Source organism: Echinops telfairi, unplaced genomic scaffold (genome assembly GCF_000313985.2).
Source record: "Echinops telfairi isolate 266 unplaced genomic scaffold, ASM31398v2 ScPeMD7_7413;HRSCAF=8451, whole genome shotgun sequence".
Classification (NCBI taxonomy): Eukaryota; Metazoa; Chordata; class Mammalia; order Afrosoricida; family Tenrecidae; genus Echinops; species Echinops telfairi.
In genome coordinates this window covers 1,062,064-1,073,579 of record NW_022111313.1, presented here as the reverse complement: position 1 = coordinate 1,073,579, position 11,516 = coordinate 1,062,064, and positions in this window count along the sequence as shown.

Here is an 11,516-nt window from a genome sequence, read left to right as displayed (position 1 = left end):
TTAAGGACTCAGGTGCCCCTGACCCAAGCCGCGGCATTTTCCATTGCCTCCCGGGCATGTGCATACATAGGGAAGACCGGACCATTGACCAGGAAAGACCAAAGAAGAATCGATGTGTTTGAGTTGTGGTGCTGGAGAAGGACCCTGAAAGCACCATGGACCGCTAAAAGGACAGACCCATCTGTCTTGGAAGAAGTACAGCCAGAATGCTCCTTAGAGGCAAGGATGGCGAGGCCTTGTCTCACGTGCTTTGGACGTGCTGTCAGGAGAGAGCAGTCCCTGGGAAGAACACCAGGTAAGGTTGACAGGCAGCCAAAGAGAGGCAGGTCCTCAATGAATGGATTTACGCTGTGGCTGCACCAGTAGTAGAGGACCAGCTGTGAGGGAGGCATAGAAGCAGACTGTGTTTCCTTCTGTTGTACATAAGGTCGCTCTGGGTCGGCACCTAACTACAACAAAACAGAAGGTCTAATATTGTTTTAAAGTATTCTCAGATAGTTATACAAATCTATCATCGATATATGACCCAAAGAAAACTTGGATGCCTCTTCAAACATAGAAACAACACAGATAATATTCTCTGTACTTACAGCAAAAGAAGAGGTAAGCGAACACAAACAAATAAACAAACAAGCTCCAATCTGCTGGAAAATTTAACAGTCACTTTAAAAAATGACTCCAGTCAAAGAATAGACCCGAACTAAAATTAGAGCCTGTGTATGCAATATGAAATAAAAAACAACAATCCACATTAAGATGTATGGGCTGTGGCCAAGCCTGTGCTCATCAAAGGAAAACACCCCAGAGATTGAAATGTTTTCATATTTGAACAAGAAATAACTAAACTAAATGCAGAAAGCCGTCAAAGCAAGGAACTGAAAATAGAACAAGAACTGAAAATAAACCCAAGTCGAGCAGAAGGAGGAAATTAATAAAGATAAAAAATTTCAAATGAGGAAAAGAGGAAACAGAACAAAACATAAAATTCACAAATATGTTCGAAAGCTTGTTCTTTGAGAGGCAAATGCAGACACGCCTATAGACAATTCAAACACAGAGACATTTGCTTTTTTTCCCTCAAAAAGCAACTGTGAAGTACCTGAGAATAAACTAAGGGGTAAATGTATAAAATCGAAAGGGAGAAAAAAAATAAGACTCCACTGAAGAAATTCTAGAACACCTGGCTACATGCACCAAGCCAGCAATGTCTGTAAACACACCAGCCGTTCACAGGTGGATTGAGGGACGGCAACACGCCTTTGATCCAAGTACTCACCGGGTTTGGGAAATAGAGCAAGGCAAGTTTGGACAACTTAGTATAACATTTTTCTCACAAAAAAGTTCCTAAGAGTAACAGACAACGTTTTGAAGAGTCAAAATACTGAGGAAAGCTGGGTGAAATGGGTGGGGGGCTCCAGAGATACTATGGGGTGCAGGGGGAGAAGGACTGAGTGAGCAGGGGCTGCTTGGTCTACCTATCAAAGACCCTCATCAGATGAAGCCAGCTAGCATCCACTCCCTGGCCTGGTCCCACTTGGACTTAATGCCAATGAATTAATTAAAAAAAATTTTTTTTGAAGATGTCTGAGCCCTAAACTTTCATGGCAGGGTGCTGTAACGCTTGCTATGGTGCCAAGCCAACCCTGAGAAAAACAAACGCGTTACTGTGGAGTCTCCGGCTCCTGGTGACCCGGGTGTTGGTGTGGAACTGCGCTCCAGGTCTCATGGTTGATCAGGGGAGTAGACACAGCAGTCTGATTAACTGAGAGGACTCCAACCTTCAGCCTCCCAGTTAGCAGCCGAGTGTGGACCTGTTTGCAACACCCAGGACTCCAAAGGGAAGCACACACACTTTAACAACGTCGGGGAAGACACAAGTAATAAAAGCTGGTAATACGGACAAAGTTGTCGAGGACATTGTTTTCAGTAGGACGCAGGAGGCTGTTGCCAGGGAAAGTTCTAGATCAGCGGTTGTCAACTTGTGGGTTGAACCCTTTGGGGGTCAAACGACCCTTTCACAGGGGTCGGCTGATTCATAACAGTAGCAACATGACAGTGATGAAGTAGCAACGAAAAGAATGTTATGGTTGGGGGTCACCGCAACATGAGGACCTGTGTTAAAGGGTCACAACATTAGGAAGGTTGAGACCCACTGGCCTAGATGATGGGTTAGACCTGTGGGCATCAGGAAAACGGGGAGGGTGGCTGTTGAGGCTGTGAGGGCTGACCTTATGTGCCAAGCGAATGTGTCGGTCAGGAGGAAATTACTCAGATGGCTATACATTTTGCAAATAAAGATTAAAAAAATGGACAACTTCCGATAAATGAGAACAATTGGAAGAGTCTAAGTTTGAAAAGTATCTCGACGAGCTAGAGCTCGTGGAAGGCGTGAAGTTCAAGTTCTTACCTGTATTTTACTGGCACATCAGTAGGTCTGAAATTTGGGTTTCAGGGTGCATTGTGTGACACGTACTGGGGCCCAGTCCCCAAAGGAAAGACACACGGGTCTTCCCCAGAGGCCCTTCCAAAGTCGGGGTTCTACCGGTGTCACGGGCCCACCCCGAGCCAACCCCTGCATGGGGTTACATAATCTCGTGTCAACTTGATCAATTGAGCGAAGGGGTGAGGTTGAGCCTGTCAATCAGGACACAGCCTGATGATGCTTTCCTGTGGGCGTGGCCTTCTCATGAGGATTCTGGGAACTTCCTCTCTACCTCCCTGGAGGTGCCACGCCTTCTCTCTCCCCTTCACATTCCTGTTGACAAGCCACGGGGAGCCATGCTGATGGCACCCAGCTCTGAGAGGCTTCCACCACCAATGAATCCACAAGACTTTTCACCCACCGGCCTGTGATCTTCCTGCACTCAGCATCATTGCACGGGTTGTGTGAGTGGAAGAGGAAGTTGTAGATTAGTATTGGACATATGGACTAATATTGGACTTAGGGACTTGATCTGGACTGGGGTGGCATGTTTTTGTAATTACTCAATTACATCAATTACTGTTTGATATGAAGCTCTCTCTTGCACACATAGGAGTGTCTCTGGATTTGTTGCTCCAGGCAACCCAGACTAGCACGCCGTGTGAGTGACAGAGAGGGATGCCCTAAGAAGAATGAAAACAGGCCCCGTAGAATCAAGTGTGGCAAGATGTGGGCTATCTGACTTTGGACACACCACCAGGAAAGGCAAGTCCATGCAAGAGTGCGCCATAGCCGGTGAACCACGGGACAGGGGGACTGACACACAGAGCCAGCAGGACTCACACACTCCAACCAGCGTGGAGACGGCACAGGGGGTGGCAATGATCTGTCTGTTGTACGCGGCATCGCCCAGCGTCAGAGCAGACCTGACGGCCACTGGCGTGGCCACCGCCACCAGGCTTAGGCCAGGGTCTGCTGCCACCCAGGGAGACTGGAGCATGGGAGGGGCGGTCCCCAGAGAAAAATGTGGGCGTGTTTTACAGGCAAACCAATCGGGAGCAACCTGTGGCTATGACCGCCAGCCTTGGGGCAGTTCATGGTTAGCAGTGATTCACGTAAAAGGACAGAGTAAAAGTATTTGCATGCCGCTCAAAGGCTCCATCCCACCTGAACATCCCACCTGGGCTCATGGTAGAGAATGGAACCTTGTCCCCTCCTGCACCAAATGCCCTCCCCTGCAAGTGCAGGAGGAAACACAACCTCAAACTGTGCTAAGATGTCCAGAGAGGGAGGGCCTGGCTGCATTGGGGACAATGCCTGTGGTTGGGTCCTGGAGTGGGGTTTGGGTGGGGATGGAGGTGGGGAGTCTGCCTCCCAGCATGCCTGACCCAGCCACTCAGGGGCCTGGGGGTCAGGGCAGCAGAGGATGCCATCGCCCTGGCGGACTACAAGGGTAAGGTGACCAGACGTCCTGCTTTTGGCAGGACAGTCCTGATTTTTGGCAATTTTTAAAGTCCCGATTTTTGGAAAGAATGCACGACAAGCTAGGGGATGGTCTATTTGGTCCATATAGACCAAATTTTAATCAAGAACACACACACACCCGCCCCTGGTCAATGGTGTCCCGCTTTAAATCTGGCCACCTTAGACAAGGGGCTCCATCTGAGCCAGCTGAATCGCTAGCTTTCATTAAGCAGCGCTCAGAGGAGCCGGGTTTGTTGGAACGGATAGAATGTTCCGGGGAACGGAAACATACGTGCTGTCGCTAGGAACAGGACCTGCCAGCCAAGCCGTACATAGGGAGGCAGGTGTCATCTGTGTCCCCGCATGACCTGGAACGGAGCTCGCCTGAAGTGTTTGCCTGCATGTGTGGCCCAAAGGGTGGGGCCTGTGGACCCAGCCGGCAAGGGCACCCCGTTGCTGGGTGTGCATGGGGTGGCCGGCGCACAGTTACCTAGTAGTTGAGCCAATTCCGAGTCAGGGCGAGCCCACGCGTCGGAGCCCACAGTGCGCCGTGGGGTTTTAAGGTTTTCGGAAGTAGAGGGCCAGGCCTGTCTTCTGAGGCCCCTCTCGTGGGCACAAACCAGCGCTCCTCTCCAACACCTAACTGTCTATGCCACCAGGGAACAAGGCAGAGGGGGCGGGGGAAGGAGGCAAGGCCACATTGACCTCTGGCCCTGATGAGCTATTGAATGCAAGCGATGCAAGGTGTCAGGATCCACCACCCTCAAGCTCAAGCGATGTACGCACCAGCAGCGTGGTGAGGCAGGTCTCAAAGGAGCCTCAAGCTCTAGGGACAGGATCCACAGATGGGCCTGGCCCACGGGTAGCGCTGCTCACAAGCTGAGGCAGAGAACTAGCTACACAGCAGCCCGCTTGCTCCAGCACGCTCCAATCACCAGAGAGCAAGGGTGAGGGGGCCGGGTCTTGCTGAACCTTGTATCTCTTTGCCCTCCAATCAAACTGTGACCTGATTAATCCCGCATGTTCCTATTGGCCACGTTGGCACCATACACCCACCTATCACAGAAGGCCCTTAAGGATTTTAGTTCCCACACCATGGCGTCCTGAATCTTCCAGAATACGGCCCCTACCACCTACCCCAAACCTCTGGGCCGCTCTCGCCCACTTGCCTCTCTCTGTTCCCAGAAGTACTTTCCCTCCCCTCTCTGCCAGTCCTGTGTGTCTCGTCACCATCTGCTCCTCCAGGAAGCCCTCCTGGATGCCCAGTCCCCGTGATCACCTTAGGAGCCCCAGTGGACAGCGCAGGCCGTCAACCCCATAGTCCTTTGGGAGATTAAATTCCCCAAGGGCTGACATCAAACTTAGCAGTGTGTAGGGAGAAGTACGAGGCCTTAGTAAGAATTTTACGAGAACTCATTCGTTCCTTCATCCCTACTCCCCCCGCCTCCATCCTGCCACCGAGAGCCCTGCCCCCTGCCCTCTCAGCAGTGGAGCAGTGAGGCGTGGGTTGCTGGCAGGTTTGGGGGGTTGGCACTGGGTGGAGTGACAGGGTAGAACTGCCTCGCAGAGTTTCCTACGTGGTTAAAGACCTTTTCAAAGTATTGAAAAGCTCAGGTGCCCCTTTGAAGTCTAAGGTGTACCGGACCCCAGCGAAGGTTTGTTTCTTTAACTGCCTCACATGCACGAGAAAGCTGGAGACGGGTAAGGAAGACCGAAGACGGAGCGACAACTCTGAATGACCATGCTGGCCAGGAGCAGGGCAGGTGCGCCGACAACCAGGAGAACGGACAGGTCTTGGTTGGAAGAAGGGCAGCCAGAATGCTCCTTAGAAGCAAGACAGGCGAGATGTCGTCTCATGTACTTTGGACAAGTGACCAGTTGGGGCCAGGCTCCAGAGAAGGGCAGCCTGCTCGGTAAAATAGACGGTCATCGAAGAGGAGGAAGACTCTCACCAAGACGGCCTGACACAGCGGCCAGCACATGGCCGCGACAACAAGGTGGTGACGATGGCACAAGGCCGAGCCGCGTTCTGTTCTGCTGGGCAGCCCGGTGGCGCCTGATCACACTAACCATCTTTGGTGGGAGTAGATAGCCACGTCTTTCTCTCGTCCAGCTGCTGGCTGAGTAGATCCGAACCGCCAACCTAGGGTGGGGGTGTGGAGCAGCCTGCACTTAACCACTGCTACCCCCCTTTAAGATGGTCATGCGAAATTCAAGTTGAGATGCACTCATTGAAGAAAGGAAGAGGGGGTAAAGGAACCAATTACGCCTGAGGGGCTGTCACCTGCAGACGTGCCTCTGCCCTGTCAGTTCTGGAACCCACCGGCTCCGGAGTCTGTGCCGCGCCACGGTGGCACAGTGACTGTCCCCTGGCTGGCATCTTCACAGAGCAGATCGCCAGGCCTTCCTGCCACAGGTTTAAAACCTGGGAGATGTGTGAATGTCAACTCGAGACCAAACCAGTCGCCCAGGACTGAACCCCACCTCTTGGGGACGCACAGGGGAGTCGGAGTTGAGTGGCGCCGTCTGGTTTTCAGAGGGGCCCCAGGCCTTTCTTCCGAGGGGCCTCCCTGTGGGTTCAAGCCACCAGGCTTTCGGTAAGTTAGGCAGCTGCTCTGCCAGGAGCCGGTGTAAGGAGGTGGTCGAGGGGATTAGCACTCGGCTGAGACGCTCTGAGTAAAGATTTCCAAGTTAACTGTTGTCACACTGCCCTATTTTGGGAGACTCCAACCAGCCCAGGCACAGCCAGGCCCCAGAGACCCTCGACAAATGTCAGAGCAAAACCCGAGCATCCCGGAGAGGTGACTTGAGGCGACAGAGAGGTAAGACTGGACGCTGGTCTTCTCCAAGACCTCCAGGTTCCACCTGTGGTCACAGCCCAGTCCACTGCCCTTTGGTCTCAGCCGCCCAGTGGGGCAGACATCTCTGGTCCAAGATTCTCATGCCTCCACCCCCACCCCACTCTCCTTGCCTCTGACAAAGGCCTGGGGAGCCAGAGGCAACAGGCCCCTCCCAGTGCAGATGAGGAAGGGGCTGTGTGGCTCAGTGACCCAACAGTTTGCAGTGTTATCTGATCCTGAAAGGTGGCGAACAGGAAATGGGGCAGGAGGGGGACATGGGTGGCTGAAAGTCACAATGAACAAGAACTAATCTATTCATCCTCCCCATCCTACCCACTACTAGGATCACACACACAAAAAAAAATGGTTTGAACACCTGCAGGAGCCAGGGAGGCGCCACGTCAGAGACATCTTCCCGAGGGCTCAGCCCGTGGTGAGAAAAGGCGCATCCGCACACAGGTTCCTCTTTATGGGAGTAAAAAGCTGCTTCTTTCTTGGGGGGAGAAGATGGTGGTTTCGAACTGCTGACCTGGTGGGTAACCCTGGTGCCATAGCAGTTATGAGCTGGGCTGGGAACCACAAAATCAGCTGTTTGAAGCGACCAGCTGCTCCGAGGGAGAAAGACGAGGCAGTCTGGTCCTGTAAAGAGTTAATGGTTTTGTTTTATATCATACGATTCGATAGTTAAAGCACATCAAGAAGAGCCATCATGTTATCACATTTTCTTCATTCTTGTACTGGTCGGCGTTAGCTCCCCATTCCCCGCCCTCCCCCAACTGCCCCTTCCATACTGCCAAGAAACGATGAATCCAGTTACCGTCTCTAGAGGCTCACCTCTCGTGGATTTCATGTACAGAAAGACATGAAATGAAATCAACAAAAACTAACAACAGTAGCAAAGTCAAGCAGATAAAAACCGCAACAGAAAAGAAAGCAGAAAATAGGAAAATGAATAAATTTAAAGTGGGTCAAAAGAGAGAGCAAAGGGTAGGATGTTAAATATTAACCTGACTGCCTCTACAACAGTCCACTTGCCGATGCTGCATCTGCAGCTAGAGAGCAAGGCTAGTCACACTCCCGGGCCAAGGTCAGGGGCATTCACAGGGAGTGAATCCACATGCATGTCCAAGTTTAAAAGGGGTCCAAAGGGAGACTGAATAATATTGCATTTTTACCTAACCACATCTGCTGTAGTTGACTTTATAACACGGTGTGTCTGATAACAGAGCTATTCCCATCCCTCAACTGTGATTGTGGGGAGGGGAGGAGTTCACCGGAGGCTTCATCCATGTGTGAACCCTGAAAATGGATCTGGGGGCTCTATTGTCATCATAGCCTTCTGTAAACCAGGCGTTCTCAATCTGAGCTCTGATACCATTCTCGCCTTAGATTTGGATTGTATTAGTTACAATCCTTGGATCACACAGGCTGGTGTGCTTCTTCCATGTGGACTTAGTGAACATCTCACTCAGACAGCTGATTTCTGGAAAACAGGCCTTTAAGGCCCAGACGCTATTCTTCCTGATACCTGGGCACCATCTAGTTGCTTTGCCACCCGTTTCTACAACACCCGTACCTACAGTGATCTCTTCTGACATCTGGGGGATTCAGGATTCATCGAAGGATGAGGATGTGGGTTTGGTGGCCAGGGGCCACCAGGGTCTGTATTGGCTTCATGGAGTTAGGTGTGAGCAGGGGCTAAGGGTAGCCTGGGTCTCAGAAGAGGGAGGCAGTGCCTGCAGAGGAAGGGGAGCCTGAAGGTGATGCAGCGGGGGGGGGGGGGGGGGGGGGGTGAGCGGCTTGGGGGCTTCCCAGGAAGGAAGCTGTTCTGACTGATGGGGTGTTTCCACTCTTCGTTCTGAGCCTTTGGGGAGTTTGAGTCTACTCCGTGGCCTCAAGAAGGGGGCAGGGAGAGGATCTGTGTTTCCCTGCGCCCACAGAGGCTTAACCACATCAACCAATTGCATCCTGCTGGTCTGGGGGTTCCACCAGTACAGAACTCTCATGCAAAACCCCTTGGTGGGGGGTGGGGATAGAAGAGTAGCCCAAAGCAAGATGTCAGCCTGCAATCCCTCAAACCCGTGACCATGTTGCCCTTATTTGGAGCTCTGGACCCAGGGGTGCCCCTTCCACTCCCAGAAAAACGCATCCCGCACCCTCCCTCTACGGGACGGGTTGCCTCTAGTGTGTTACTGGAGCAGAGTTCATGTCGGTATGTTCTGGGTCGATCGCTCTTGAGATGGAAGAGATTAAACCAGCAAGCTAAATGAACAGAGACTAGGAGAGAGAGGCCAGGCTACCCAGAAAGGACTCACTAGCAGAAGCGCCAAGAGGCCAGGCGCGTCCCCGGAGTCGCTGGTAGGTTTCTCGATGGAAATACCTCGCTCCTCGGCTTCACCGGAGAAAGAGTTCAGACCGAAGCCTGGTTTGTGATCCAAGTGAGTTTTATAAAGGATAGAAGGAGTTGCAGGTTTTACACGGGCCCCCTCAGGGCACTGCACACCCGCCCGGGGAGTCCTGAGGCCAGAGGAGACCACACTGGCTGGCCGAGCAGCAGCTGGAGAAGAAAAGGGGGCTGGAAAAGAGGGCGGTGGGCTCCCAGATCTGGTTTTTCAGGGCCCTCCGCTGGGAGGCATGGTCCACGGTACTGGTTGCCCCCATTGGCTGAATGAAGCTCACCTAGCCCAGATTGGGGTCCCCCTCCCAGGTGTACCAGCTTCCTGTCTCACAGACCTGAATGTGAGCATGCCCTCCAGCCTTAAGCAGATTCCAACTCCCGGTAAGGGGGGAGGGAGGCTTTGGCATGAAGAGGGACAGCCCCTCGTTCTGCCTCTAGCTCCCTAACATGTCCACAGAAAAGGAGGCTGCCCACAGAGCTGGCATTTAGCGTTCAGACTGCTAACCACCTGCACTGTGAGGTCATCGATTTGTTTGTTAGGACCACCCTCCTGGGTGGACTTTCAAGGAGGCAGCGTGGCCCAGTGGGTGACACTTTGGGCTGCGAACCACAAGGTCAGCAGTTCAAAGCCACCAGATGCTCCGTGGGAGAAAGATGAGGCTGCCTACTTCCATGAAGATTTACAATCTCGGGAACCCACAGGGGCAGTTCTACCCTGTCTAATAGTGCCGCTGTGAGTCGGAATCACCTGGATGGCAGTGCGTTTGGTTTGGCGCTTTGTGGGCCTGTGATAGCAGCCCCAGGGAACGCAGGCGCATGGCGAAGAGAGCTTGCAGCTGTGGTTCAGGAGGATGTTGGCATGGGAGATAGATGACCCTGGGTTGTGCTGGAGGGGTTAGAGGGGTTAGAAGAGGAAGAAGGGGCAGGAGAGGGACAGGGCACCGAAGGTCTCTTGCTGCTGCTTTTGAAGGTGGAGGAGGGGCCACCAGCCAAGGAGTGCCGGCACCTTCTCAAAGCTAGACAGGGGGAGCAGATTCTCCTACAGCCACCCCCAGACCCAAGAATGTGAAAACAGTTCTATTGTGTTCAGCCCAAGGGCAGCTAATGCCTGGTTTAAGCCTTGCCGCTTTCCCCTCTAGACGACAGATCAGAATGTCAGCCAATCCAAGAATGGACTGCCGCGTGGAATTCTGAGTTCAAAACAGAGAGAACCAGCATCTCTTCAGCCAAAGGAGTGCAAACCCCAGGGAGTTTTCCCAAACAAACATCCTCCCCTTGCCTCTGGCTGCGCCCAAGGCCAGAGGGTGGGGCTGGCAGACCTTGGGACTTGCAAGCGGCCACACCTCTCCCCTCCCACCTGTGTGGGGGGTGTTCCAGGACTGGGTCCAGGAGCGCAGGACACCCCCACGAGAAAGCAGGTGGAAGAAATATTCTCAGCCACCCTAGACAGCCCTCTGGCCTTCTTGTCACCACCACCCCCATGGCCACCCCCACCTTACCGACATGATGGGCTAGGGGAGCGGAGCCCCTCAGGAGACAGACACTATTTCGCGTGAACCCCTCTGGCTGGGAGAGGCGACAGCTGGGGCCGCAAGCTCCGTGTGCCACCCATCTGCTTCGTCCCGGCGCCCAGCTTGGCAGACGCGACAGAAAAACACATTTGTTTTCTCCTCAAATAGGAAGAGTAAACTATCCTGTCCTTCTCCAAAGTTGTTACGCACTACACTGCCCCACTCTGCGCCCCTGCCCCCCACCTCCAATTCCTTCAACGTGCAAAACGCCTGGTACCTACGCAGGCAGGTGCCACCCAGCAAAGGGACCCAGGTGGGAGTTTCCTCATGAGCCTGCGCCCAGCGGCAACCTGTCCCAGAAGGACACCGCCAATGTGTCCCACTGACACCAGAAAGGCTTGCTCCTAAGTTCACAGGAAGCCCACGACCACGTGCAGGGGCTCCACCTTTGCACTCCCCCTGGGATAATTACATAATTTCATGTCAACTTGATAAATAAGTGTAGGGGTGGAATCTAGCCTGTCAATCAGGTCACAGCCTGATGATGCCTCCTGGTGGGCGTGGCCTTCTTGTGAGGCTTCTGGGAACTTTCTCTCTTTCTCCCTAGAGATGGGACACACACTCTCTCTCTGCTTCCCCTTCCTGTTGGGGAGTCACACGTTCACAGAGCTGGAGGAACCACGTGCAGATGCTTCCACCGCCCTTGGAGCCACAAGGCTTTCCACCCACCGGCCCGTGATCTTCCTGCATTCAGCATCGTTGCATGTGCTGTGTGAGTCTGAAGAGGGATTTATGGGCTAGTACCGGGTATATGGGCTAACATCAGACTAAGGACTTGATCTGGACTGGGCTGGGATGTTTTCACAATATGCCATTACTCT